Below are 26,537 nucleotides of genomic sequence, written 5' to 3' on the forward strand. Positions count from 1 at the left end.
TGTTCCTCTTCATTCGTTCTACCAATAACGCCCAGATATTTAATGGATGCGTTTCGTTCCAATGATTGTTCTGCAAACCTGTAATCGTATAGTAACGGGCCTTTTTGACCATTTAGCCGCAATATATGACATTGGTTTATGTTGTGGTCAATTGTCAACCACCGTACCAAACGGCAGATCCTTTGCAGGTCTTCCTGCATTTCACTACAATTTTCTAGCGGTTTTACTTCTGTATACTGCAGCATCATCCGGAAAAGCTTACGTAAGTTCCGAAGTTATCCACAATGTCATTTACATATATTGTGAAAACTAATGGACAAATCACTCTACAGAATAATGCTTTTATTTCGCATATCATCCTGCGTTACATTCTGCCCTCCGGACAAATCTTTTCATACATCAGTTGCAGAAGCAGCAGTGACTTCACGGAGACGCTGTTTTACAGGACTTACAATCATTTCGCAGTGTGTTGGGTTGATTTACGATGTCTATCTCACTTACAAAACTTACAAGATATTACTGAAATTTCGGTGTACAGTGATCGTATTTTGTGAACATATTCCATCACAGAGACCCGCTTTAAAAAAAACAAATTGAGTTGAAAGGATTTGTTTGAAAGCATGAAAGCAGAACTAACACAACCGTTACGGTTGGCTCGTGTTATATAAAATAAAAGCATAAACTAAGATCTCCGTTAAATATTAATCAGTCTTTCAACATGGCAATGTAGTCAGCGATTTTAGCATGTATAAAAATAATCCAATAGCGTTTCTTCCCAGTAACTAAAGCCGGCAGGTTGTGTGACGTTCGAACACCTCTAGGGAGCAGGAAGTTAATACCCGAACCGGTTCTGCATTATCTCGGCCACGCAAAAATTATGTTAATCCTGTCAGGAAACGCAGCGGTCGGCGACCGCTAACTGGATTAGCATTACTGGTGCTGCACTGCGGCACCAAGGTCAGATAGCTGCCGTAAATACGTTGAAATGCGATTTATAGCCTTAGCGGTTATGAGCTCCTTCCCTTATGTAGAATTTGTAGCTAATTGAATTCAAGAGAGTGTTTTCTTTTTCCTCTTCTGCTTTTAAGTAAGGGTTCGGCCAGTAGGTCGGATATTCTTAGCAAATGACACCAGTATATTACAAAGGTGGATCACTTTTAAACGTTTCAGCGCAAGTATCTATGAAACAACTAGTTATTGAAAATTGACTCACTTTTGTGAGCCTGCTTTACATTCATAAATGTAAGGCAGGCTCACGAAGTGACTACTACAAGATACTCTAAAACGTAAGCAAATATTATTTTCAACAGAAACGTATGTTTTATATGGACAGTCCATATTATTTCTTATACGATCCGTAACATGAAAAATCGAAAAAGAATTGCAGAGGTTGCATCGCAATATGTCAATTACACCCCAAGAAATTGCAAAGCGAAATTGACGTCTGAAATAAACGAAACGCGCCGCTATTGCACATGCCGGGATGCAAGTGTGAACCCCATGTTGCGCGTAATCACGTACGAGGATGCAGCAAACGCTGTATTTATTGCTGTTAACACTGTTGTTAAGTGGATCGGAAACAATAAAGATGTCCAGTCACACACAATGAAAAATAAGGAAAGGGTTTGCTCGTCTGTGCTGACGTATTGTGATGTAACCAACACCATTCTTTTTGTGATTTTTCATGTTACTGATTGCGTAAGAAATAATACGGGATATCCATTAAAAAAAAAGTTTACCTTGAGAACAATATTTCCTTACGTTTTAGAATGTCTCACAGTATTTACTTTCACGAGTCCCTGTCTTGCCGTTCTTCAATATCTATTGTTGTTCCACAGATACTTGCGCTGAAACGTTTAAGTGAACCACTCTGCATACGGAGAATCGGTTCTACGCTATGAGGCTTCTTGAAGAACCTGAAACATTTTCGCCGCGTTGAATCTTGTGCAATATATGCTTTTTAAGCAGGGAAATACGATAATCCGTTCTTAAAACCTCTTATAAAGCACAAATTTGAGAAATGCACGACACCTTTCTTGTAATGCCTACCAATGGATTTCATGGAGTGCATCCGTTACGCTATCGGAGAAAGTAAACCACCCAGTAGTGAATGACGTGTGATTTCTTTGAACATCTGCATTATCTTCGGCCATTAAGACAAGATATCCGAAACTGACATTACTCGGTGATAGGCCTATATCGTAAATGCGTTTTATAATATAATCAAAACCTCATCAGAATTCTTATAACTAACTGTAATTTAATGTCTGATTTTTGCAGAATAAGAGCCAAGTGTAATTTCCATTCAAGGTGTACGAGAGTTGTCACTGTATTACAATTTATTTCCGATGTATTATTTCAAGAAAATGCGTACATTATATATATATATATATACTGAACTCAATAGCCAATAAAGATAGAATCTTCAGATCACAAAAAGCATATAAGCTCACTTGGAATCACTATAATAAGAACTCTATTTCTGTCAATGCAAAACTAAGGCATTACAACGCCTAGGAGGCGAGGTACTGGCGAAGTGAAGCTGTGAGGGCGGGGCGTGAGTCGTGCTTGGGTAGCTCAGTTGGTAGAGCGCTTGCCCGCGAAAGGCAAAGGTCCCGAGTTCGAGTCTCGGTCCGGCACACAGTTTTAATCTGCCAGGAAGTTTCATATCAGCGCACACTCCGCTGCAGAGTGAAAATCTCGTCGAAAATTGTACTTCTCCATATTTTATTCAAAGAAATTCATAATCTATATATGAATGCATGGTGACATGTGCGAAAGAACAGATACCGCGCAGAATCCAGAGCTGTGAAGCATTACATGTAAATTGAAGGGGGATCACTGCTGTCAGCTGCAGAGGGACTGCAGATATGTGGCGCTCGGTGGGAGTGTGGATCGGCCGTGAGGAGTGCAGAGATAGTCCGCGCAGTCGCGATAACGTTGTGTCCTGGATGGCGCAATGGTTACCGCACCTGCCTAGTAAGCAGGAGATCTCGGCTTCGAATCCTGGTCCGTACGTATTTTCGCTCGCCACCGCTGATTCCGTTTAGTGTCCCGCTGCAGCTGACAGCAGTGATCCCCTTCAATTTACATATATCATAATCCATAGTTTATGCACTACTTAATTACAAGTTCTCCAAATGTCCTGTTTTAACCCTATACTAATAATACCAGATTGGTGGGAACTACGAATTTGTAAGGTTTACAACGGTTTACTAGTCTAGGGTTAAGTACGTTCCTAGCAATGATTCGACTAAGAATGACAAACTAGGGAGTTAATTGAGGTTAAGGAACTGGATTCGCATCAGAGAGCAATTGAGCTCTAATTCCAGTCCAGTCATCCGGATTCATAATCCCACGGCTTAAATTAATCGGCTACGCCAAAGCTGAGATCCCTTCTTTGAAAATAACACTTCTGACTTTCTTCTCGGTCATTGTTCCGCACGAGTTTAGGTTTCCGTATCTAATGAATTCGTCGTCGACATCTCGTTAAACCCTTATCTTCTCCTTTCGTCTCTAATGAATTCAAATTCTTCCTTCTTTTTTTAATGGAAAAATTCTGGGAGACAGTTGCTTATAAGCGGCTGCTTTTCAGAAGCTCTTGGGACCAACCCCAAGAACCGTTATAGTATTTAAGAGCCTTGTCTTATGAATTGTTTAATCGTGATCCTAATTATGTCCCAGTTTATTAGATATGAAATGACACTCAATTTATCATAGTTTCATGTCGAGATTACAAGAGCAAACGTACCAATATGTCTTCTTCGTACCTGTTGGTTGGTTTTCCGATACGATATATGTAGCATGCAATACCAGCAGGTCTCATACAACCACGAGACGGTGAGCTACGACGATATATATATATATATATATATATATAGAGAGAGAGAGAGAGAGAGAGAGAGAGAGAGAGAAAGGAGGGCTCGTCCTTCCGGAGGCCGTGTCGCGTCTAGGCGGCGGCTCTAACGGAGCACGCTCGCTGCTGGTGACGTAATGGCGCACTCAGGTCAGGGACCTCTCCGCGGCGGGACTGCCTCCGCTGCGTTGTCTGCTTACGAGCTGGCTTGTCCTTGCTCACGTGACCGCTATCGTGCGCCTGCCAGCAGCACATCTCTCGACTGCGAATGCTCATACTTATTGTCTCCTCTTTGTTTGACCATCAGATTTCATTATTTACCACTTCGTTCTTTCGTTCACAGGGCGACTTCCACGGAATGTGTTCTCCGTAAGCTTCGGCTGCTTGCTTAAATTCTGTAGTTTTGTGGAAGAGGCGTTGGCGACGGTGGGTCGCGTACAACAGACACCTATCTCTCAATTGCTCGCTGAACCACTCTCAATTCTTCGCATATAAGTCAAAACCAGTAATACATAACTGTAAACTTTCCTTTCTAGGTACATCGAACGCTAATATTGGAACCACTGGTACCAAACGGTCGACAAGCCATTTCTTTACGCCTTTGTTCATTTCTTTTGGTGTCCATCAACGAGTCTAAATAAAGGTACTTATCAACTTGTTCTATAAATTGGTTGTTAATTTGTAATCTACTCAAGTGCTGATTTACATTACCTTGCTCTTCTTGCAGTAAATCCTCAAGTTATTTCACATTTTCTATACTGAGTTCTTCCATTACTAGCTGATATTTATGTGCACTGTCGTCCATCAAAACAGAAGTGATTCAGCTATGTTCGAGTGTAACACGTATTCCTTTTATCCCATTGTTGGATCTATAACCTTCTATGGCTGCTAGGGTTTTGGTGATGTGGAATCTCCGAGCCCGGCTCCTCTTCTATCAGACTTTTATATAATTTGTGGCCTTCGAACATAATTCACTCAGCCAGCCTTTGATACAGACATGCTACAAATTAAATGACATATACAATCAAAGACACACACACACTCACCACTCACTTAGAATACTTACATTGGCTGTAAAAATTCTGATTATATCACGTGTTGAACCGCTAAAGCGTTGTATAAATGTTTACACAGAGACACATAATGTGTTGTGAATAGTGACTTCATTTTGGTGGGATGCTGTTTTACACGAAGCCATAGTCCAGGAAATGGTTAGTCACGTGGTATTGCAGTAGGCTTCCGAAAATGATGTGGTCGATGTCCTCCTCTGCACCAAAATCGCATAAGATTGAACCAAGCTCTTGAAGCCATACTGGTGCATTCCACCTATCACGTAATATATAGCATTCACGTATACATTATTTAGCATATTAACATAGACTGAATCATTAACTTGCTCCTAAATGGCTCTCAGCACATTTTTGTTGGCACTGAGCCGAAAGCTTTTTTAAAAAAGTCAATCCCAAGCGAAGCGATAATTCATTGTAATTTCGTCTGCGATTTCGCAGATAATCCATTGTGCTGAACCCACTTCAATAGCAACTTGTTCGTTGGCTTTTCTGTATGTGTATTTCTTATACAGTTCGATACACCGGAACAAGACAGGCGGCAGGATGTGTTATATAAAGCAACGAATATTCGGATATACTGTTGGTACTCTGGATATTTTTCCCACTGTGGTCTAAAACAAACAAAAAACACCATTTTATGTCTTTCGAGAGCTCTTAAATATGGAAGTAGAGCGATATAACGTTCGTTGAGGATTGCAGCGAAACGCTTCTTTACAATAAGCGGGAAATGTTCTCAAATAAGGACAACGTAAGCACGCATTGTTTACAAGACAATAGAGTCGTCTGAGTGTGCTGTGCTGCCAGTCTAATCCGTTATGATAGTTCTCAATGAAGTGTTAAAGAACATCTAGCTCACACATCACTGAACTGATATTTATTATTTAGCTTTATTTGACTAAGTAATTATACATTTGTCTCCCACCATCTAAAGAAGCTGCTTACCTGTGAATTCCCCACGCGACGTCACATTGATAAACGTGTTTGTAATCGTGGAAGTACGCCTAAAGCAGAAGAATGAATTTGGCACACCCAATAATCAGCACCTCCCTTGCTCGACATATGAAAAAGGGCACGTGCGGCCTTAACGAAAATAAAGTGGGGGGGGGGGGGGGGAATTCCCCCCCCCCCTCCCACGCAACGGCGGAATATCGTAAGGCAGGAGAAGCAGCCGGCTGGGCTCATGCCCTGTACTTGGCAATTACGCCTATGTATCACTTTGTATTACGTGGGATTTCGCGTCGCGCACCTCTGAAAACTTTGTAAAGTGGGCATCTCTGCTGGCAACTGGCAACATTTTAGATTCGTTCCCAGCCAGCAGCGAAGGTTTGGTAACTTCGCCGATGACTGAGATTAGGATCCAAAACACTTCTCCAAGAGCGCAATGCAGTCGCGAGGGTCCTTAGGGCACTTGTACCGAGTCCAAAATACATTTAATTCCAAACCATGGATTTAAAGGGAACGACTGAGTCGATTTTACCTTATTGTGCAAATTCCAATGACAATAATTACATGGCACAACTGTTCAACGTCTTGCGATATTCTGATTGAAGGTAGCAGACGTAACAGTTCCACAATGGGCTATACAAACGCGTTACACGTTACTTATTGCTCAAAAATGGGCGAAAACACTGTTGTTCGAATACACGACTGGCGATCAATCAATACGAAGCAACAAAATGGATCGCAAATGACAGCAACTGTGATGATTCAAATGAATATATGTAAAGATACAGGTTACAGTGACAAAATAACCACTTAGCTATTATGGCATTTTGTATCATTTGAATCCATCTCGAGGTGCTTCTGTTCTTGAGACATCTCTGTGTGTCTTATACATTTATTAGAAACTTTGTAGCTAATTAAACTAGCTGCACCAACAGAGAAAATAGTATAAAGCATCACAACACATAACTTTAGTACGACAGACAATACGGACACTACAGAGCAAGCTTAGTAACATCAGTAGTCGAAGATGCGAAGTTATCAATTTCGTGAATCAACAGTAGAATGTCTTCTGCGAATCTTAGGATGTTAACCTGGTTCGTTGGATGATTAAAGGGACAAGACTGATGTTGCAACCCTTGTTCACAGTACGAGCAGCCCTTAGCGACTCGCCGGCCGAAGTGGCCGTGCGGTTCTAGGAGCTGCAGTCTGGAACCGCGAGACCGCTACGGTCGCAGGTTCGAATCCTGTCTCGGGCATGGATGTGTGTGATGTCCTTAGGTTAGTTAGGTTTAACTAGTTCTAAGTTCTAGGGGACTAATGACCTCAGAAGTTGAGTCCCATAGTGCTCAGAGCCATTTGAACCTTAGCGACTCGCCATGTCACAACTATTCATGACGTCGCCTTTCCGGCTTAGATCTTTTTTAATATGTGACTTGTAAGTGCTGCATCTTTTTCCAGTCAGTACAAACTTTAATTTTATTAATGTATTATATATCTGATGTGTTTTAGAACAGTTAGTCTAAATCTGAAGACGACGCTCATAGTAGCGTCGAAACCTGGTCAATTTTGACTTAATATTTGTGACCGAGGGCTTATTTGTTCTAATACCTTTCAACAATGTTTTATGGACCAGGATACCCATAAACGTATTGTTGGCTCGAGAACAATGAAGACTGGGGTCAATCATGCTGTGATTACCTTTAATCATGGAAATGCAGGCAGAATAAAGATTGTGAAGGAATTTGGAATTAAGCCTGGCCGTAATACAGAAGACAGTCTACAAGGACTGGATAGACAGCGAGTCTCCAAGGTAGAAATTACAGTCAAAAAATACAACACAAGCAGCAAGATCCCTCAGACGGACACCGAGCGAGGTGGCACAGTGGTTAAACACTGGACTCGTATTCGGGAGGACGACGGTTCAATCCCGCGTCCGACCATCCTGAGTTAGGTTTTCCGTGATTTCCCTAAATCGCTCCAGACAAATCCTGGAAAAGTTTTGTTTTATTCCCTTTGAATAGTTCCTTACAATACGGGATATAAATATGTTACTTTTAACATTATAAGAACATGGCATTGACATTCCCCTTAAATAATATGATGAAGTCAAAGACTGCAACGGAATAATGCGTATCACTGAGTACCTCCGGTTTGATAGTTCGCAGCTGAACGTTCAGGCACGGATTTGTCTTGTTCGGGCTGTAGCCCAGTGGCAGAACGCCTGGCTTATAAGCAAACAGCTAAGACGCTCGCAGCCTCACGTGAGGCGGTGAGGCGACGCGTCGCGGAAGGCTGCGCGGTGTTTACTCCGTTACACGTGGTTAGCGAGCGGGGCCTGGCCCGGCCCAGGAGCTAATTAAGGCAAACACGACACTGCCGTGGGGCAGGTCGCAGCGCCGCGCCCGCACACTGATAACTCGTCGGCGTACCCAGGCTGAGATCTGAATAAGGCGGACATGCGTGGCAGTCGTCGGGCTATATCAAACCATTCCTTTAACGTCCTGAAAAGCATGCTATCAAGACTTTAATGAGAATGAAAACCTTAAAAATCGTAATCGTATCACTCACTACTCTAGATGTAATTATTACAGTCAAATTTCTTGTGCAATAAAATACCAAATTAAATGGAAAGTGCATATTTTTACATGAAAAACCTGATTCACTATTACGAGATCACACGAAAATTAATTTTCCCGGACTGATTTCTCGTTCTTATATCTTTTATCTGTGTTCTGTAATACTGTAAGTCTCTTTCAGCAATGTTAGTCGGCACGAATGCAGCGCGTATGACAACTTTTAATTATAGCGTACACTTTCTTTTTTTGTCAGTTCTAGCACTGAACTATCTATAGCTTTCTTCTCTCTCTCTCTCTCTCTGTCTTTTTTTTTTTTTTTTTTGTTGTTGTTGCTGTTTTGGGTTACCATTCGATGTTTTTATTTCTAGGAATTGGGTTATGGGCCAGCACTAAGCTATTTTCTCCGCATTTAGTAACATCTTTGATCTGAGGACCACTGCATGTACCTCTTTTAGTTACCCTAATTTGATGGACGAAATATAAAACTGTGCATCAATTACCTTCAAGTTATGCATCATACAGTACAAAATAGTTCTGAATATTGTTCAGTGTGTTAGCTGGCATGAGCACGGTTTTCACAACCTAAACCAGACAAGGGCACCCTCTGGCGACCAGCGCGTCTGAGTGACATACTTAATAAACTTGCGGGCCGCCTCGTCACAAATAATGGTTCAAATGGCTCTGAGCACTATGCGACTTAACTTCTGAGGTCATCGGTCGCATGGAACTTAGAACTAATTAAACCTAACTAACCTAAGAACATAACACATATCCATGCCCGAGGCAAGATTCGAACCTGCGACCGTAGCGGTCTCTCGGCTCCAGACTGTAGCGCCTAGAACCGCACGGGCACTCCGGCCGGCTGCCTCGTCACGCGAGGCGGCAGCAGCGCTTCTAGCGCGTGTCAGCCACGTTAATGTTTATGGAGTTAACCAACGTTATGAATAGCACACACTTACCGACACGCCACACCAACAAATTACGCCTCAAAACAAGCGTTTTTGAGAGTACATTCATTTTGTATTCACCTCTTTTTCAAATGGTTACGTTTATTGGCGCCTCGTTAACAGTATTTACTTACGGCGATTTACAATAGCTGTCTTAAATACTTCCGTTGCAAATATGTGCAACGCGTTTAAGTAAAGAAAGTACACTACTGGCCATTAAAATTGCTACACCACGAAGATGACGTGGTACAGACGCGAAATTTAATCGACAGGAAGAAGATGCTGTGATATGCAAATGATTAGCTTTTCACAGCATTCACACAAGGTTGGCGCCGGTGGCGACACCTACAACGTGCTGACATGAGGAAAAGTTTCCAACCGATTTCTCAAACACAGACGTTCACCGGCGTTGCCTGGTGAAACGTTGTTGTGATGCCTCGTGTAAGGACGAGAAATGCGTACCATCATGTTTCCGACTTTGATGAAGGTCGGATTGTAGTCTATCACGATTGCGGTTTATCGTGTCGCGACATTGCTCCTCGCGTTGGTCGAGATCCAATGACTGTTAGCGGAATATGGAATCGGTGCGTTCAGGAGGGTAATACGGAATGCCGTGCTGGATCCCAACGGCCTCGTATCACTCGCAGTCGAGATGACAGGCATCTTATCCGCATGGCTGTAACGGATCGTGCAGCCACGTCTCGATCCCTGAGTCAACAGACGGGGACGATTGCAAGACAACAACCATCTGCACGAACAGTTCGACGACGTTTGCAGCAGCATGGACTATCAGCTCGGAGACCATGGCTGCGGTTACCCTTGACGCAGTATCACAGACAGGAGCGCCTGCGATGGTGTACTCAACGACGAACCTGGGTACACGAATGGCAAAACGTCATTTTTTTCGGATGAATCCATGTTCTGTTTACAACATCATGATGGTCGCATCCGTGTTTGGCGACATCGCCCGAACGCACATTGGAAGCGTGTATTCGTCATCGCCATACTGGCGTATCACCCGGCGTGATGGTATGGGGTGCCATTGGTTACACGTCTCGGTCACCTCTTGTTCGCATTGACAGCACTTTGAACAGTGGACGTTACATTTCAGATGTGTTACGACCCGTGGCTCCACCCATCATTCGATCCCAGCGAAACCCTAGATTTCAGCAGGATAATGCACGACCGCATGTTGCAGGTCCTGTACGGGCCTTTCTGGATACAGAAAATGTGCGACTGCTGCCCTGGCTAGCACATTCTCCAGATCTCTCGCCAACTGAAAACGTCTGGTCAATGGTGGCAGAGCAACTGGCTCGTCACAATAGGCCAGCCACTACTCTTGTTTAAATGTGGTATCGTGTTGAAGCTGCTTGCGTAGCTGTACGTGTACACGCCATCCAAGCTCTGTTTGACTCAATGCCCAGGCGTATAAAGGCCGTTATTACGGCCAGAGGAGGTTGTTCTGGGTACTGATTTCTCAGGATCTATGCACCCAAATTGCGTGAAAATGAATCACATGTCAGTTCTAGTATAATATATTTGTCCAATGAATACCCGTTTATCATCTGCATTTCTTCTTGGTGTAGCAATTTTAATGGCCAGTAGTGTATATTCACGACACATAAATACACTTATAAAAGCAACTAGTTGCAGCTAATCATTTTCAAATTACTTTCCGTTATAACAGTTGCAGTCTTGTAATACGCCAACAACGGACAAGAATTATAAATGTTAATGCGAGAAAGAACAGAAAAATAAAATATGGCAATGAAATACGCAATCCCTGTCGATAAACAATTCGGAGTAACTTGCGAATTTCTTCCGCGGGCCTATCGCGGATCGGATTCGGTCTGCGGGCTACCCGTTACCCACTCGTGCCCTAAACGGTCAAAAAACGATCACGGCCTTTTTGCTGAGCAGTGCTTTCATTACGCAAAATCTCCAGTTTCACAGCCGAATCGCTTCCTTTGCTCGGCCCCATAATTAAAACCACATTTAACAGCAGCAGTTGAGCATTAATAGCGTCACCCGAAATACACTTCGATACTTCGTTCCATTCCATCAACCACGGAAAACTACATAAGTCTAAGAGCTGTACAGCATTTCGCGCGTGCTGAGGAACAATAAATCCCCTGCTCCTCTTATTTCCAGCACTGCTAGTCGCTTAAAACTTTTGCTTCCAAAACAGGAACCAGCCTGAGGAGCAGCATTGTCTGGAGGTTCATTCAGCGTTTTCGTCGCTACAAAGGCCGCCAGTTAACTGGCAAAGTCTGAGACGTACTGTGATTCACCATTCCTTGCAATACATTACGTCTCAAGAATACAAAAGTAGTTTTCTCCTTTGTTCTCCCTTCTCCTTTCAACCCCTACAACCCCGCTTCCGTGTTCTGCTCCTTTCGCGCCGTGCAGCATTCACAACAGGTTCTTCTCCCCACTTGCATTCCGGATACATTTCAGATGTGAGGAATGTTGTTCATAACTCGTTATCTTACATCTATGACCTTTGTATGCTCTTGCAGAAGAGTCTCTTAAAACGAAGCATGGGTGTTGTTTTCCCTGAGTTATCGCCCAGTGTACAGGTAGGTCTTTGTAGGAATAACATTCATAGAAGAGGCTCCAGAACACACCCCTTCTCAGTTACTTTGAAGGTATTATGAGAAAGCCAAGGTGCACTACCCGAAGACAACCAAACATCGCCGTGCGTCAAGGAAACACAGAAAACTGAATCACGAAATTGGTGAAGCTCATACACGACACTTCCTCAAAGTATAACTGATAAGCCGCCTGTTTACTTCGAAATAACTAAATTATGATTAAAAAATGGTTCAAATGGCTCTGAGCACTATAGGACTTAACATCTGTGGTCATCACTCCCCTAGAACTTAACTACTTAAACCTAACTAATCTAAGGACATCAGACACATCCATGCCCGAGGCAGGATTCGAACCTGCGTCCGTAGCGATCGCGCGGTTCAAGACTGAAGCGCCTAGAACCGCTCGGCCACACCGGCCGGCGTCTTAATTTTGGCTCTTGAAAATTCGAAACTGAACTACGATTTTTGTGAGTGAATGAACTGTTTATTTGTGTGTCCTCTTAACAACAAAAAAATGGTTCAAATGGCTCTGAGCACTTTGGGACTCAACTGCTGTGGTCATAAGTCCCCTAGAACTTAGAACTACTTAAACCTAACTAACCTAAGGACATCACACACATCCATGCCCGAGGCAGGATTCGAACCTGCGACCGTAGTGGCCGTGCGGTTCCAGACTGTAGCGCCTTTAACCGCTCGGCCACTCCGGCCGGCTTCTTAACAACACGGTTGAAATATTCATGTACAGTTCCTAGTCTTCTTCAGGTACCCGCCGATCTATAGATCAAAAAATTCTATATACTCGTTAAAGGTGCAGATGCAAAGTTCCATTGATCTCAATTAATATAGCAGAATTCCACAACCTAAAACAAACTTGAAGAGCTTCTAGGCAGGATTTAGCAGATAAGCAGATAACATTTAACTCGAAAACATTTTAAAAGAAATCAGCATTTTCCTCTTTTGACGCATTAACACAGCAAACATGGAAAATGGCACTTTTTTTAATAAATTCACTGCTGTGGTGCCCGCTATGAATGAAATCACAAACATAATCTCTGGAATCGGTTTATTTTACAATTAGAAAGACAAAAAAGTACATTAAAATTACTAGCGCTCGCGCTTATGTTCATGTTTATTATGTAGGTTTCCAGTACGGTAGGTCATTTAGCGTAGTACTATCACCGGATGTCACATCACGTCGTGTTTTACAAGCTGCCTCTCCAATTCGATCGTCGCAGTCAACAGGACAAAGTGGGGTGCCTCAACGAGTTGAAGTGGCGACTTTAAAATCGCCCTGATCCCATATATTCCTGTGGATTTTATTACACCTTCAAACCTATGTAGTGGCAGGTATCACTTTGTGGTTCTATTGACCGGTAGATGCTTCCTCCCCGCGTAAGAGAATTAGAGGATTTTCCGGCAGGGAGTATTTGTGGAACTTTTGGACGACATATCAACGAACTCTAGTGAAGCAATGTAGCCTCATTGGGAAGGCATAAGTTTGACTCGTGCAAATTCTTGTGAAGATTCGTGATAATGAGAACCTTACAGTGAACAGGCAGAAGTAGATGTACAAGTGATGCGTGCTTCCATAATGAATCGTCATATGCCAGGTATTTCTTATGCAGTATGTAAGAAGTTACTCGACACAGTCTGTGCAACGTACTGTGTTGTCAAATCGACCAGTTTTGTCTATAACTACTTAAGTAGCCTTATTACACTCCTGGAAATGGAAAAAAGAACACATTGACACCGGTGTGTCAGACCCACCATACTTGCTCCGGACACTGCGAGAGGGCTGTACAAGCAATGATCACACGCACGGCACAGCGGACACACCAGGAACCGCGGTGTTGGCCGTCGAATGGCGCTAGCTGCGCAGCATTTGTGCACCGCCGCCGTCAATGTCAGCCAGTTTGCCGTGGCATACGGAGCTCCATCGCAGTCTTTAACACTGGTAGCATGCCGCGACAGCGTGGACGTGAACCGTATGTGCAGTTGACGGACTTTGAGCGAGGGCGCATAGTGGGCATGCGGGAGGCCGGGTGGACGTACCGCCGAATTGCTCAACACGTGGGGCGTGAGGTCTCCACAGTACATCGATGTTGTCGCCAGTGGTCGGCGGAAGGTGCACGTGCCCGTCGACCTGGGACCGGACCGCAGCGACGCACGGATGCACGCCAAGACCGTAGGATCCTACGCAGTGCCGTAGGGGACCGCACCGCCACTTCAAAGCAAATTAGGGACACTGTTGCTCCTGGGGTATCGGCGAGGACCATTCGCAACCGTCTCCATGAAGCTGGGCTATGGTCCCGCACACCGTTAGGCCGTCTTCCGCTCACGCCCCAACATCGTGCAGCCCGCCTCCAGTGGTGTCGCGACAGGCGTGAATGGAGGGACGAATGGAGACGTGTCGTCTTCAGCGATGAGAGTCGCTTCTGCCTTGGTGCCAATGATGGTCGTATGCGTGTTTGGCGCCGTGCAGGTGAGCGCCACAATCAGGACTGCATACGACCGAGGCACACAGGGCCAACACCCGGCATCATGGTGTGGGGAGCGATCTCCTACACTGGCCGTACACCACTGGTGATCGTCGAGGGGACACTGAATAGTGCACGATATATCCAAACCGTCATCGAACCCATCGTTCTACCATTCCTAGACCGGCAAGGGAACTTGCTGTTCCAACAGGACAATGCACGTCCGCATGTATCCCGTGCCACCCAACGTGCTCTAGAAGGTGTAAGTCAACTACCCTGGCCAGCAAGATCTCCGGATCTGTCCCCCATTGAGCATGTTTGGGACTGGATGAAGCGTCGTCTCACGCGGTCTGCACGTCCAGCACGAACGCTGGTCCAACTGAGGCGCCAGGTGGAAATGGCATGGCAAGCCGTTCCACAGGACTACATCCAGCATCTCTACGATCGTCTCCATGGGAGAATACCAGCCTGCATTGCTGCGAAAGGTGGATATACACTGTACTAGTGCCGACATTGTGCATGCTCTGTTGCCTGTGTCTATGTGCCTGTGGTTCTGTCAGTGTGATCATGTGATGTATCTGATCCCAGGAATGTGTCAATAAAGTTTCCCCTTCCTGGGACAATGAATTCACGGTGTTCTTATTTCAATTTCCAGGAGTGTATTATGAGACTTAGGAACATGAGTCGCTTTTGATTTCCCCAGAAAATGACAATCGATCGCTTCTAGACATACGTTCCAGCGTATTAATCAAGGAATTAAAAGATATGGCCAACGTTCAGGATAATTTACTCATGCGTGGAAAAAAATATGTTGTGTGGAATTGGTTCCAAAAACTCTTTATTTGCATGCAAGAATTGTTTTTCTAGTAATTTCCTTCGGGAAATACAAGAGACAGATTGTACCAGTAGGCCTATAGCATATGAAACATTTTTTGACGTGAAATGTTCGTTCAAAATGGTTCAAATGGCTCTGAGCACTATGGGACTCAACTGCTGCGGTCATCAGTCCCCTAGAACTTAGAACTACTTAAACCTAACCTAAGGACATCACACACATCCATGCCCGAGGCAGGATTCGAACCTGCGACCCTAGCGGTCGTGCGGTTCCAGACTATAGCGCCTTTAACCGCTCGGCACTCCGGCCGGCAAGTGAAATGTTCGAAGTGCCCTCTTGGTTACGTTCAGTTAAATTGTAATTCTTAGTTTCATCGCCAATGTTCTGTGATCCAGTTCACGGGTCGTAGTCTTGACACGCGACTTAATTCATTGCCTTCTTACACGTAGCTTCTTTACAGACTTGGAGAGCACGTAATTGTTCATCGTGGCCTTGCAATGCAGGTACACACAAATGCGGAGCCTGCAGATGACCACGTGTCATAAGGATTTAATGGCAGTGCAGCTCAACGTTTATTGTCTGGAAATATTTCCAGAGTTAAGGTATCCTCATAGGAGGATGCTTGTATTTGATTGTCGTCTTAAGGAACTAGGGTATTTAAGCCTATTACCTGCGACTAGGGTAAACCTAGAAGGGTGAACAAACTGTAACTGAAAAACCACACGCAATACTCCAACGCATCTGGGGTTCAAACGATAGCGGGTTGATGCGAGGGGAAGAAAAAAACATTGTAATCCACCCGTTGTAAGAACGAAACCGGCACGTCTGATTGCCACGCAGAACACTCTAGATCAGTTCTCGTTACTGCCATGGATTTTTCCTTGATAGAGGGACTGAAACGGGGTGCACTCAACCTCGTGAGGGCAACTGAGGAGCTACTTGAATGGGGAGTAACGGGTCCACGTTCTAGAAAAGAATAACGGCCGGGAGAGCGGTGTGCTGACTCCATGCCCCTTCGTACAGCAGCCGAATGACGCCGAAAGGTAAAGGATGACACAGCGGGCGGTCGTGTGGTCCTCTGGTCTGAGACTTTCAAGTTACATTTAAAGTCGAAGAAGAACGCAAGAAGAATACAGCAAATCATATAGATTACCGGGTAGCTCGTAAGTTTGCAAGACTGTGATGCGTCCAGGTTTGAATCGACGGGGCAGATTAACAATAGCTAGCCTGGTACACCGGCGAGCCTGGGTATAGGCAGTTTTCCACACTCCTTTAGACGAACTCTGCGCTGGTCCTCAAACTCCAACTCAAAAAATACGATATAAAAACAATTAAACTACCATAAAACACAAAATAAGATTTACAAATGGTTCAAATGGCTCTAAGCACTATGGGACTTAACATCTGAGGTCATCAGTCCCCTAGACTTAGAACTACATCCATGCCCGAGGTAGGATTCGAACCTGTGACCGTAGGAGCAGCGCGGTTCCGGACTGAAGCACCTAGAACCGCTCGGCCACAGCGGCCCGCAAAATTTGCACATTTCACGAACACGACTTCCTCTCTTAGTTTAAATGACGACTGTCGCGACAGGTAGCATAAAGTTAAATAAAAAATTGCTAAATCACAAAATACACCTACAACGGGATAATGCTAGGAAAGAGGAAGGAGGACGCTGAGGCAGATGTAACGGAAAAGATAGGGGTGGGAAACGGCTCTGGCCTTGTTGAAGAAACATACCAGTACATCAAATGAAGTTGTCGGGCTGGGACTTCGAACGCAACTCTTCGCGAACATACTAGTACTGCGACTCTTCACTATATTTCCCTCACATCTACCTGTAAGGAATGCCATGCTAATGTACTGCAACTCACAGAGATGTGAGGTGAGGTGTAGGACAGAGGTTTGAGAGTGTCAACTGGAAGATGAGGAAGTCGCCACATACCATGCAGCGCCGTGACGAACTCTGATGTTAATGTATATGTATAGGAAATAAGCCAAAGAGAACATAGTTACACGGGACAACTAAATGGACTGCTTACTGTAGCCAGCCCTCCGCTGTGACCGAGCGGTTCTAGGCGCTACAGTCTGGAACCACGTGACCGCTACAGTCGCAGGTTCGAATCCTGCCTCGGGCATGGATGTGTGTGATGTCCTTAGGTTGGTTAGGTTTAAATAGTTGTAAGTTCTAGGGGTCTGATGACCTCAGATGTTAAGTCCCATAGTGCTTAGAGCTATTTGAACCTTTTTTTTTTACTGTAGCGGGTATCATCGCAGCGTAAGCAACAGTCCACGCAGCCGGAATTCCCGCACACCTGTAGCACACGTTCCGCAGCCTCTGCGGGGAGCACGACGGCGTTCGACGGCTCGGGAAGGCAAGCCATAAACGGCGACAACCGGATCCAGAGACGCATGGACCGCTTTTCTAACTCCTCTCTCTTTTTTTCGCTATTCCGAGAAACCTCTATCCCTCTAAAGGCGACCGAACGGCGAGGAGCTTGACGCTCGGTCGTAACTTATAATTGGCCCGAAATTTAGCGAACCGGCGCTGCTGCCTGCTGCGCCCCGCGAATTCCGGACCAGCAATTTTCCGTAAGGGACAATAGGGCCATCAGCACGCGTGGCCGTCATTCCAACATCGACTCGGCTGCTCGCTCTTTGTTGTGGACCGCCCCGTGCCACAAAAAGCCGCTTCTTTTTGTACCATGCGCTGTCCAGTCTCATTATTATCATCATCACCTCTTGGACGGGACACTGACAGCAAATAGTTCATGACATATCTTATTTACAACAAATGTAGACAGCTGGGAATCACATACTCAGTTAGCTCGCTGCCATTAATGAGTAAAGTAGGCGTTTTATCCGAACGGTAGAAAGGAATGATTACCGGCTCTTGGGAAGCACAGTATGTTACTAATGGTTCTAATGGCTCTGAGCACTATGGGACTTAACATCTGAGGTCATCAGTTCCCTAGAACTTAGAACTAATAAACCTAACTAACCTAAGGACAGCACACACATCCATGCCCGAGGCAGGATTCGAACCTGCGACCGTAGCGGTTGCGCGGTGTCGGACTGAAGCGCCTAGAACCGCTCGGCCACCGCGGCCGGCAAGGCGATGTTGGTTGCGTTTTTTGACTACGAAGGCATCATCCATGATGAATCTATGCCACATGGTCATATGGTAAGGAATGAAGTCCACCAGGGAATCCTAATGCGCATGGGGGATGTTGTGCGCAGGAACAGATCTGAATTGTGGAAAAACCAGAGTTGGATGTTGCGTCATGACAATAAGCGAGGAACGGTGTATTGGCAGTAGAGGGGCTGTTTTGAAGGGGACAGAGCTTAAAATGTTGTACAGTAAGCAATAAAGCTGATACAAACAAGCTCAGTTTCTTTTTTAACACCCTTCCATTTATCGATTAAAAATGACTAGTGAGGAAGACTTCCGACCATTGGTCAAAAAACAGAAATGGCGAGTTCTCAAAACAAATTTATTAGATTTCATGTTTATTAGCTGAAAATGGAGAGAAATAATGGAATCATCTGAATGTGGGGAAAAAATGGAAAATCGAGGGTCTCCCGCCTAAATTGGGAGAGTTGGCTAGTACGCCATCAATGCGTAAACCTGTTCAAGGTTATACATATCAGGTAAAGCTGTCTCCAAAGCGAAGGTTGATTTGAACGCCACAGTGATTTACTAGGCATGGTCCTAAAAGAGGTGGTATATCAATGCTTTTCTCCGAGCTTTGAACTGACTTACCCAGTCAGTTATCGAAGAGGGGGTGGCGGGGTGGGGGCTGGGAGGGAAGACACCAACAGTTAAAGGTCCACAGCCAACCACGGTGCAATTTGACATATTTTACACAACAAACACTGTCACAGGGGAAAGGAGTGATAAGTGATAAACATCCTAGCTGACGATGATGATGACTTTAGGAACGGCTGAGCTAACCCCAATCGCAAAACTGCTCAGTTTTCTGCGACTGGGGTCAGCAGAGCTGTTCCAAGCGTCACCATCGTCATCCATTTTATATTCTCATTATTAATCCTATAACAAAACATTTCTTTAATATAATGAACAGATTATTAACGTTTCCGTCGGAACCTAATCATCACGTCCCGTAGTAAAAGTATGTGTTTTATCACTTAAAACAAAAACAACTGTAAAAATAGGCTACCACATTTTCCTTATCGGAAACCACGCGTTCCACGTATCGAAACAATCAGCCAGGAGCGGTGGACAAGTGAGAAAGCGTGTCGGGGGAGTTGGCTCGAGGAGCGCAGTTTTACGTTAGCGGCTGCGCAGATCAAAGCCGCGCGCATCGCTGCCAGCTGCGGGCTACCGCGAAACCCGCGTGGCGTGTCCCACTTGCAGGACGAGAAAGTAAACGGCGAGGCGAGGCGCCGTGTGGGGCCGCTGGCCTTCCTGGAAGTCCAGGCCGGTCCGCGTTCCAGGCACCGCCGCTGCGGTCCAGCGCCGCCCTAATCGGGCCACGCCTACACTCACTCTCGGCGCTACCAGGTTGGGTAATATTTGTAAACCTACGTGCACACAAGGTCTACAGCGGTCATCAACCCCGAGGTTGATTTGGACACTGTATTGCCTTGGAAGATCTACGTACATCCATCTACCTACGTTCTACTAGCAGTAACATATATTTTCAGAACGTTTCGTGCGGGATTCAGATATTTTACATCTCTACGTAAATGTTACAGTTGTTTCCACTGTTCGATGCACGCAGCACTGACGACCTGCAATACGTACCAGCTGTATTATATTCTGTGATGCTGCCTGCTATTTTTTTTTACGCATATTATGTTCAAATGGCTCTGAGCACTATGGGACTTAACATCTGTGGTCATCAGTCCCCTAGAACTTAGAACTACTTAAACCTAACTAACCTAAGGACATCGCACAACACCCAGTCATCACGAGGCAGAGAAAATCCCTGACCCCGCTGGGAATCGAATCCGGGAACCCGGGTGTGGGAAGCGAGAGCGCTACCGCACGACCACGGGCTGCGGACACGCATATTATGTTACTGGAGTGTTTCTTTATAATTTGATCAAATACTCCATTACATAGAGTTAATACTGCGTGGAATAGTTTACTTTATTACGATATTTGTTGCAGATAAAAAATAAATATTTTGAATATGCCATGGTTTCTCTTACAGTTGCTACTTTCTATAAAATTTGTCCACGGTTTGTTTTACAACTGGTGATACAAATACTTGAAGCACTCCGTCATCAGGCCACGAGGGCTTACCGGTACCATCCGACCGCCGTGTCATCCTCAGTGGAGGATGCGGATAGGAGGGGCGTGGGGTCAGCGCACCGCTCTCCCGGCCGTTATGATGGTATTCTTGACCGAAGCCGCTACCCGCTACTATTCGGTCGAGTAGCTCCTCAATAGGCATCAAGAGGCTGAGTGCTCCCCGAAAAATGGCAACAGCGCATGGCGGCTGGATGGTCACCCATCCAAGTGCTGGCCACGCTCAACAGCGCTTAACTTCTCACGGGAACCGGTGTATCCACTGCGGCAAGGCGATACAAATACTTACATCTGAAAATTCTAATAAATTACAAAATTTATAGAAGCCTTATAAAAAGAGTTGTACTCGTTCACTCTTGCTTGCGGGCCAGTTTCCGCCTTTCATTCTGCCTCTGTGCCTCCTAGATTCCAGTAGCAGGTGGCAAACAGTTTGATTCTAATGCATGGACATATAATAACACTGGTTATTGTGAATCGAGAGTAGTAAGGTTTTCATTTTCCTTATGCCTTAGCACTGCTGTGAGGATAGAATGGTCGATACTTTAATCGCAAGTCTTTGGTCCAGCTTTGGAAAATATTCATTTGTAATACTTTGGTCGTGTGTCAGTACAAGTGTTCGTACAAGTGGCTGCATACATCTTTAATATTTTCGTTATTTTTATGACTCGTGTGTACGAAATGAGCACCACTCTCCCTTTCTTGATTCTGGATAGTTTGCATCAGTTCTTTATTGGGCACTTGAACTTCGAGTACGTAACGCGCCAGTGGTAGTAAGTTAAGCACAATCACACTTCAAAGTACAGATCTGCAGGTTACCTTCGATCATTAGCAGACTAGGCTACAGGTGAGGAAGGAGGGGGGAAGGGAAATCCCTATGTTTCTAGCAATGTTTAATCCCACTATTTTTTTTCCGCTGCATCCACTGTCCCACTCCCACAGATATGAGTACACGCGCGAAGGCATCGCCTGTTCTTGACTGCAAGTTCTTGCAGTGGCTAACGACCCCGCTCAGTATACGGTATTCAACACACATGTACATTCGCCAATGGCTATACCAAATGTCAGAGGGGAGAAAAGTGCATCCTACACCGTAGCCCCCTTCCGTTGGCAAACCGCTGCAGCGTTGCCCGTGGCACGCGAAGACGGGGCGTGCGCGGGATGTGTGGGGCCCCGCGAGATTGGCGGGTCACGGCGGGCCGTTAACCTCGTCTGTGACAGGTCGCGGGTCGCCACTCTCACACGGCGCTCACTTGAAAGGACAGCACCTCGGCCTAGGGCGCACGATTCTAGACTCGAACAACGTCATCACCTTCACTTCTCAAAGTCTGCCGGTGTATCTGTACTCTCTCAACACATGCTACAAAGCAAAATCGTTAACAATGGACAATATAAATCTAATTACATTCAAATAATTCCTCATTCTCGGCCTATTTTAACGACTACTAACTAGCAAAAAAATACAAAAATACATATTTAAATTAAAGAAAAACCTAAGATAATAATACAACATTTCAGTAAAAGTTGATCGTCATCATTACGAACATGATCACCAGCAATTTGATATTTCCTGCTGAACAAAGGCCTCATCTACACTTCTCTACGCATTACGGCATCTTGCTATCCGTGTATATCCTGTGCTAGAAAAATGTTACCGGCCAATATGGAGTGACAGAAGAATCTGACAATGCTTAGTGATTCTTTCATCGTTGTTTTGCAGAAAATTTTTATCAATTATAAGGCGCAGTAAAAAAAATAAAAAATAAATAAATAAAAATATGGTAAAAAGAAAGTAAACTGTTTATTGTTTCAGGAGTTACCTCCATAATTGTTAATCATTTGTCCCCTCTACGAGACACGCGGAGTGGCCGCGCGGTTTGAGGCCCCATGTCACGGACTGCGTGGCCCCTCCCGCCGGAGGTTCGAGTCCTCCTCCGGCCATGGGTGGGTGTGTGTTTGTTTGTTTTTTTTTTTTTTTTTAGCATATATTAGTTTGAGTGGTGTGTAAGTCTAGGGACCGATTACCTCTGCAGTTTGGTCCCTTAGCAATTCACACATATTTTCTACGAGACAAGACGGTCTATGCCTGCATAGTAGAATGATTGCGATTGTCTACGGAATCATGATTGTTACCAAAGGCGTGCACCCCTTAGTCCGAAGTAAATGTATTTCTTCAGGGCTCCAAAACTACGGTAATCGCATGAGGAGAGATCCGGACTGTGTGGAGGATGCGTAAGGGTTTCCCAGCGAAACACCTGCAGCATGGCCGAAACAACCTTAGCAACACGTGGGTCTGCATTATCCTGCAAACGAATGATGAAGATCGTTAACATTTCTGGACGTTTGGACTTGATTGCGCACTTCAATTTTTGCAAAGTCTCCATATACCGCTGAGCGTTAATTAGAAAGTCAATGAGCAGCAGTTTGACGGACGGCATCATTCTTTTGCACGATTAATGCCCGCCCACATGTCGGCAAGGCTCTTTCGACTACGCTGCAGAAGTATCGCTGGGAAGCTCTTACACATCCTCTTTACAATCGCCATCTCTTCCCATACGATAGCCAAAAATTCTGGAGCCCTGAAGAAAAGCATTTGTGGGCGTCGATTTGCATCAGAGGACGAGGTGCACGTCTGGGTACAAACAAGATTCGGAGGAAAACCACAAACACTTTTCCATGAAGACAAAAATGCGTGTGTGTGAATTCCTAACGGACCAAACTGCTGAGGTCATCGGTCCCTAGACTTACACACTACTTAAACTAACTTATGCTAAGAACAACATACACACACGTCCGAGGGAGGACTCGAACCTCCGGCGGGAGAGGGCGTGCAATCCATGACACGGCGCCTCTAACCGCGCGGCCACTGCGCGCAGCTATATGAAGACACTTTGACCGTCTGATCTCACAGTGGCATAAACATATTAACAGTTACAGCGACTTCTTTTAAAATAATGAAGAGTTTACTCGCTTTTCCATCCTCTGACACGTTTACAAGATAAAAACTTATACTAGAAAATCCACAGCTTATTTCTTAATCGATAAATAACAATCAATTACTGTGAAACGTGTGTAATTACACACCAGTAGCAAACACCCTCGCAGCTTCAAATCATATTTGCAATTTGGCCTTGTTGAAACAAAAATTAATATTAAAGAACCGTTTTACTATTGATTTGTAATAATCAAGAACATCTAATCACACTATTTTTGACGTAGCATTTAAATACTGTTTGTGGCGCCGAAAAGAGTCAAGTTACACAGTAATGACTCACTTCACACTCGTCAGCTACGGGCGAAATAGTGTTGAAAGAATAATTGTGGCACGACGCGTTCGAACTATGTCTCGAACGGCAGGTGGGCCGTCTTCCTTGTTCCTAAGAACACTTTGAACGCCTGTCGCTGAGCATATTCAACGATATAGTTCCATCTACACAAGTTGCGGCGCCAGACATGCGTTCAGCTGGAATCAATGAGAATCATTACGCGAGTCGTTGACTGTCTGGCACTGATATTCGTTAATGGGTACGAGAGTACAATAGCAAATACGCACGAACTTGTAACTGGTTGGGTAAATGGAAGAAACAACTTCAGGGACGAGCACTATTTCGTGGCGACGAAGTTAAAGATTAAATGATAAGGTAACTCATACGTGTGGACCATCGGTTTCATTGTCGGGTAATTCATTCGTAAAATAATGAGCGACCAGTAAAAATTGAGCTGAAATTTTGTATTCAGGGGCAGGACCAACTTCACTTGTGCAATGTGTGAGGCGTAATGTGTTAATGAAGTACTCTGCTATAGCTTGACAGAAGTATTTAGTCGTCGTTTTCCACTGGTCTTTCTGGATACTAAATCGTCCGTACGTCGCATCTCGACCTACATCAGATGCTCATTTGGCATGACAGCTCCTCGCAATAACGGACGATACTGAATAGGCTCTCTGTCCTGCGGTCTTTGACCTCAGGCGGCTAGAGAGCGCCTCTTGTCGGCACGTAACACACAGTGGACCATTCCACTTCCGGCTTGCAACGAAACAGGACTGCTGCTGCTCTTTCCTGCGTGAAACTAAAAATACACTCCAAGACAAAAAAAGACGCACCCCGAAGGAATTATCCGAATGGGACGGAAATCGGTAGATGTGATGTAAAAATACAGACAAACAAATGATTAAAATCTCATAAAAATTGGGTGATTTACTCAAGAGAAAGAACTTCACAAATTGAGCAAGTCAATAACGCGTTGGTCCACCTCTGGCCCTTATGCAAGTAGTTACTCGGCTTGGCATTGATTGATAAAGTTGTTGGATGTCCCCGATGTCCTCGTAACAGACATCGAGCCAAATTCTGTGCCCGCACACGTCAAGACTTTCTACTGCTTGTATACTTTCCTGCCAAACCCTACCCTGGCCAGCAAGGTCGCCGACCTCTCCCCAATTGACAACGTATAGAGCATTATGGGCAGGGCTTTCCAACCAGCTCGGTTTTTTGATGATTTAACACGGCACTTGGACAGAACCTGGTACGATATCACTTAGCAAGACATCGAACGCCTCTGTCAATCACTGCCAAGCCGAATAAATGCTTGCATAATGTTCAGAGGTGGACCAACGCATTATTGACTTGCCCAACTTATGTTCTTTCTCTTGCATAAATCATCCAAATTTTTCCGAAACTGTAATCATTTGTTCATTTGTTTGTCTGTACAAGTACATCACATCTACCGATTTCTGCCGTATTCAGATAATTCCTCCGCGGCGTGTCCTTTTTTTTTTTGTCTTTGAGTGTAAATACGCTACTGCTTCTAGTACGCCCCCTGACTGCCCTTGCTACAGATGACAGGCGTTTCGTTACTCTCCGAACTTCATTTGTCCTCCACAAGCAATCTTACAATGCATGGCGGGAGGTACATGATTCACCAGTAACACTCGCCCCCATTCGCGGTAGGTGGGTGTCTCTCTTAAAACAAGTATATTCGTTATAAAAGGCATTTATTTTTGGTTTTCTTTCCTACGTAATCGCATTAACTTCAAAGTAATTTTCGTAACGTTACACTAGCTTCTTCAGCTCCTCAGCACAGAAGCTATCCACCTGGGAACTGAACCAGTTTACAATGGCGGTATTGGATTTTCCATCATCTTCAAACAGTTGTCACCAGCCATTTTTAAGTATAAGAAGAGGTAATTACCGCACGATGCGAGGTCGAAACTGTAGGTAGGGTGGTTGGTGGCGAAGAAAAAAATAATGAAATAAAATAAATACGGACATTCTGAATCTGATCCTTGGTATGGGCAACGAATATGTGTACACGCGCACTCTCGACTATCCAGGGGAAGTTTCCCGCGCCGTCGATTCTGGATGGCACTTCTAACACGGAGAAAATTCATCACCACAGCTTTATCCGGCAGTCGTCGACCAGAATGCAGTTTTCTGTTCACTAATTGCACAATTCCTTCCGCCTGAATACTGTGACTGCGCCTCGCTCTTCATCATGCAATTACGTAGAGCAACTTTAACTCTTGATGGCATTGTCCTTCACACATATCTGTAGGCCAATAAACTACGCACAACTGCTGATGAGTCTGATAAGCTGTAGATCCTTCCGCAAGCAAAAGTTGAATACAGCATGCAGTTCGAATCTGGCGTGAGCAATGATTCGCTTTCCCCGTAGCCACATGACTACTGAATAAAAGCAACGAATTCAGTGACTTCGTAAACAATTAACATAGGGCGCTGCATTCGCGCAACTGTTCTGGGCAGCGAATATTTAAATATGAGAAAACACCTTGTACTTATTATACCTATTATTCTGATACGCCATACAACGGCAACAATTGCAGTGATACACTGAATTCTATCCGATGGGCTGTGTTGTGAAACCTCAACGACATTTCCCGTAACTAGTAAAAGTGTCAACATGAATCATCAGCGAAGCAAAATTTTAAAACTCAACTTTTCCCACT

The 26,537-nt window shown here is 44.7% G+C and overlaps 1 protein-coding gene and 1 non-coding gene across 4 annotated transcripts in view; one reads left to right on the forward strand and one right to left on the reverse strand.

The window, feature by feature from the left end:
* The window catches only part of LOC126458068 (ski oncogene), a 633,895-nt gene that overhangs the window by 471,672 nt on the left and 135,686 nt on the right, over window positions 1–26,537 (reverse strand). The window lies entirely within an intron of this gene.
* On the forward strand, window positions 2,566–2,640 carry Trnas-cga (transfer RNA serine (anticodon CGA)). The gene has a single exon. It is a non-coding gene; the product is annotated as a tRNA-Ser (tRNA).

Source organism: Schistocerca serialis, chromosome 2 (assembly GCF_023864345.2).
Source record: "Schistocerca serialis cubense isolate TAMUIC-IGC-003099 chromosome 2, iqSchSeri2.2, whole genome shotgun sequence".
NCBI lineage: Eukaryota > Metazoa > Arthropoda > Insecta > Orthoptera > Acrididae > Schistocerca > Schistocerca serialis.